This window comes from Clupea harengus, chromosome 22 (genome assembly GCF_900700415.2).
Source record: "Clupea harengus chromosome 22, Ch_v2.0.2, whole genome shotgun sequence".
NCBI classification, from domain to species: Eukaryota; Metazoa; Chordata; class Actinopteri; order Clupeiformes; family Clupeidae; genus Clupea; species Clupea harengus.
The window spans coordinates 18,044,421-18,049,420 of record NC_045173.1 but is presented as its reverse complement, the minus strand read 5'-3'; the positions used below and the strand labels follow the sequence as shown (position 1 = coordinate 18,049,420).

At 48.5% G+C, this 5,000-nt stretch overlaps 1 protein-coding gene across 1 annotated transcript in view; it reads left to right on the top strand.

The window, feature by feature from the left end:
• ece2a (endothelin converting enzyme 2a) overlaps positions 1-5,000 on the top strand; it is a 116,272-nt gene that overhangs the window by 79,212 nt on the left and 32,060 nt on the right. The gene's annotated exons all lie outside the window — the stretch shown is intronic.

The window sequence follows — 5,000 nt, the reverse complement described above, 5'->3', positions numbered from 1 at the left end:
GGGGCACAGTATGAACTCCAGCTGACTGGCGCTCCACTGAACTTTTCCTGCTAATATGGCCCCGATATGGTTTGTGACGGAAACTGCTACATCTCCATATTGTACTGTCCTCACCACGGGGTTGTAGGGGCAGCTGTCTGCAGAGGAGGATATATCGGAGTCGGGTTGGGGGAGGCAGTTGTTGGCAGAGAAGGATAGATCAAGCTGGCAGTGGTAAACAACGCTGTTCTCCTTCTCAGACAGGGCCGTTTTATCCTGTGGTGTTTTCCGCCCTGCATGACCCCTGCGTGACCCCTGCCACCATCAGCCAAGGAGGCGTATCGATCGCTCCGCTTCCCTCCTTCCCTTTCCAGCTCTTTCTCTTTCTTGGTCTTTCTTTCTTCCCCGCTCCTTGTGTGTTTGACTTGATATTCATGTCGCTCTCTCACTCTCTGCGTTTAGGTCCCTCTCTTTGTCTACCTGTGTCCTTCCCTCTCTGTACCGCTCTTCTTCCTGCGCCCCCCCCCCCTCTCTCTCCTCTCTCCCCTCCCTCTCTATTTCTCAAGTAAGAGTTCTCTTCTTCACCGTCTTCCAGGAGCATGTTCACATTACGACTCTGAGCAGAAAAACAGTGATTGCACAACTCAGCGTTGTGCACATGGCGTTCTGGCATCCTAGGGCTGGCAGCCTGGTGTGTGTCTGACCCCCTCACCCCTCCCACTGCCAGGGCTGTGTGTGTGTGTGTGTGTGTGTGTGTGTGTGTGTGTGTGCGCTTGTGTTATGACCCCGTTACACCTCCCAACAGGGGGGCAGCCAGGGCCTCTCTGCAAGGAGACAAAAACAGAGGACATGCCTCAAAAGTGGTTATGTCTGTGTTTGTGTGTAGGTGTGTCTGTGACTGTGTTTGGGTGTAGGTGTGTCTGTGACTGTGTTTGTGTGTAGGTGTGACTGTGTTTGGGTGTAGGTGTGTCTGTGTTTGTGTGTAGGTGTGTCTGTGACTGTGTTTGTGTGTAGGTGTGTCTGTGACTGTGTTTGTGTGTAGGTGTGTCTGTGACTGTGGTTGTGTGTAAGTGTGTCTGTGACTGTGTGTAGGTGTAGGTGTGTTTGTGACTGTGTTTGTGTGTAGGTGTGTAGGTGTGTCTGTGACTGTGTTTGTGTGTAGGTGTGTCTGTGACTGTGTTTGTGTGTAGGTGTGTCTGTGACTGTGTTTGTGTGTAGGTGTGACTGTAACTGTGTTTGTGTGTAGGTGTGTCTGTGACTGTGTCTGTAGGTGTGTCTGTGCATATTTGTCTCTGTGTGTGTTTGTGTGTGCTAATGAGTTGAGGAGACTGTAGGGTGTCTGATTAAGACACAAGACACACTCAGTTTATCTCTCTCTCTCTGTTTCTCTGTTTCTCTCTCTCTCTCTCTCTCTCTGTTTCTGCTTTGCCCTTGTCTTATTCCTCCTGATTTTATTGCTGAAGTCCTCCCCAAAAGACAGTAAAAAGTTTGAAATATGCTGTATGCCGCAATTAGCAGGTTCTATCCTCCTGTCTCTGATTTGCTTCACTGAACCACATCCCCCCACACCCCCACTTTCACTCCCCTTTCCAATTCAAAATCTCACTTCCACTGCAAATATCTCACACACACACACACACACACACTATTACACTTACACACACTTGCACACAGAAACACACTCTCACACACAGTTACCACAGCACACTTTCACACAGACCACAGACATACACAGTTACCACAGCAACGAGCAGTCACTATCGACTGCAGACCAGGGTTGCTATGGACACAGGAGAATGGGTGAGGGGAGGGGTGCCTCATTAATTGGAGGCAATGAGAGGTATAGATGAAAAGAGGGACAACAGAGGAGAAGAGGAGAGGAGAGGAAGAAAGAGTGGAGTGGGGAGTGTGAGGGGGGCATTTGGAGATTGAGAGAAAAATAGAGAGAGTTATGAGAAGAGGGAGAGAGGAGGAGAAGAGAAGAAAAGGGAAAAGAGTGGAATGATGGGTGGTGAAAACAGAGAGAGAGAGAGATGAAATGAGGGTGAGAAGAGGAGAACAGAGAGAAAGAGAGAGAGAGAGAGAGAGAGAGAATAGGGAAGGTAGACAGGTACTCGGGGAGATGCTACCAGGGGATCTTCTTAGTGGGGGGTGGCGCTTTGATTGGTGCAAGTCCTCCTTTTTTCTTCTCCTTCTATTCCTCCTTCTATTCCTCCTTCTATTCTGTCTTTTTTCTTTCTTTTTTTTATCCGTTAGCAAAGCCCTCTGTTCCCAGGTGGTATGTCAGTGGGAGTCTCTCTCTCTCTCTCTCTCTCTCTCTCCCTCCTTCATTCTCTCACTTTTCTCCCTATCTGTCTCTCTCTTTCTCCTCCTATCTATCTCTATCTCCCTCCCTCTCTCTTCCTCTTCCTCTTTCCCTCGGTCTCTTGCTCCTTTCTCCTGTTGTAACGCTCCCGTCCTTCGTCCTGGCCATAGCTCTGGTTTCTAGGGCAGATGCCCATGTTGTTACCCTGCTGGTGAGATAGATGTGCTGCCATGTTTCGGTGCCCCACGGGCAGATGCCACCGTGTGAGTGTGTGACGAGCGGATGCGATGACAGGAGGGCTACGTGCTGGTGGGTCATGCCCAGGTCTGTGCCACAGTGCCCTGTGCCAGCCCCCACTGATGCACAACATCGATCAGGGGGCAATAGAGTGAGGGGAGGGGAGGGCTTTCAGAGGCAGACAAACAGATAGAGGGATAGAGAGAGATGGGGGGGGAGCTGAACGACAGCCAATCAACCATGCTTGGATGGTGAGTGGTGGCTGTAAACATCGTGGACATTGCTTGTGTGTTATGCATGTCTGTGGGTGTGTGTGTGCACTCACTTTGTGCATGTCTCTCTCTGTGTGTGTGTGTCTGTTTATGGGCATATGTGTGTGTTCTTGTATGTGAGTGTGTGTGATTTGTATGTAAGTAAGTGTGTGTATGTGTTCCTGTAAGTAAGTAAGTGTGGTGTGTGTGTGTGTGTGTGTGTGTGTGTGTGTGTGTGTGTGTGTGTGTGTGTGTGTGTGTGTATTCATTTATGTAGGTAAGTAAGTGTGTGTTTGTGTGTGTGTGTGTGTGTGGGGGGGGGGGGTTCTACATTTGCCTTGGGCAAGAGAGGATCTCGACACATCCTCTGTCTAGGCACATCCCAACCATCACAGCATGTGGTAGTGTTAAAACTACACTATGTAGACTGATCGTGTGCGTGTCCATGTGCATGTGGGTGTGTGTGCGTGTGTGTGTGTGTGTTAAGGTCTGTGTGTGTGTTTATGTGTATGTCTATGTGTGCAAGCTTGTGGTGTGTGTGTGTGTGTTTGAAGGTCAGTGTGTATTTGTGTGTGTTTGTGTATTAAGGTCAGTGTCTATGTGTTTGTGCTTATAAAACTTGTATAGGCAAACTGTTTGCATTAGAGCTCGTTCTCCATCCTGGCTGAGGCGCTGCCTCCCACCCCCCACGGGTCAGGGCGTTAAGTGCTGCATGGCTCCAGAGGTTAATGCACTAGCCTGGGGGTCAGCAGGGGTGTCTCTGGGTAGGATTTCACCGCCAGAATTGATTCCAGCGCTTCATTATTACTCACAGTTGCATCAGCACCATCACAATCACCATCACCATCCGCATCGACAACACACAACCCAAACTCTGCCTCTCTTCCTTCTTCTCTGCCTGTCTGTCTGTGAGGCCTGTGTGCTCTCTGTGAGGGAGGCACTGGGGGCGTTATTGATGTTTACTCACTACATGCTTTCAAGCATGGACACACACACATACACACACACACACACACACACACACACACACACACACACACACACGCACCAACCCCTCCACACACGCACACACACACACGCACACACACACACACACACACACGCACACACACGCACACACACGCACCACACCCCTCCGCACACACACACGCACACACACACACACACACACACACACACACACACGCACCAACCCCTCCACACCCACACCCACACACACAAACACACACACACACACACAAGCCAGCATATCCAGCCATACACAGAGTGCACCCTGGGAGTGGGGGAGCAGATGTTAACACAGTGGGGAAAACAGTTCATCTGGGGTTGCCAGCTTTTCTCTCTCTCTCGCTCTCTCTCTCTTTTGCCCTCTTTCACGCTCTCTCTTTTTTCTCTGTGCCTCTTTATTATACCCTCCTCCCATTCATATTCTCTAACCCCCTTTTTCTCTACCCCTTTCTTCTCTCCCTCTTTTTTACACCCTCATCCCTGTCACTCATTGCCTCTATCCATCTCTCTTTGCCTCCCTCTCTCTCTGTCTCTCCCATTCCTCCACCCCAACCCACCTCTCTCTCCCATTCTCTTTCTCATATTTGTATTGTATGTACTGCATCATGTACAGAGGCCATTTATTTCCATTGTATATCCCCTTGATCCATGTCTGGTAGCTAACTATATGGCTTTGGTTTTATGTTACGTGGCTAATATTAGACATTAGCAATTTATGATCTAAAGCACAGACTCAACACCAGTCTGTCTTACGCTGATGTTCAGTATGCAAATAAATTAGGAGGTTAAAGACAGCGGTAGTTACCTTTAGTCCTTATAGTATCGTCTTATGTCCTTAGGGTCCCACTTTTAGATGAAGTGTCTTATTACAGTGCACTTACATATGTAATAATGTTAATACTATGTACTTGACATCTTAGTACATGTTATTCCATATAACTAACCCTAAAACTAACCCTTAAGCCCCAGTTCATATGTACTTCTATAAAAGGTACACTGTAATGAAATCTGTCATTAATAAAAAGCATTTAAGGACAAGGAATAGTGTACTGGACAGTTAATATAAAAAGTGGTGTGTGATGTGGAAAGCCCACTGTATGGTGGGCAAACACACAAAGTCAGGCTAAGCCTTCTGGGTAATGTCCTGACAGACAGGGGGAGAGAGAGTCAATATGAGGGATATCGAGCAGCTGAGCTCAGCTGGGTTTGGTGATTCAGCA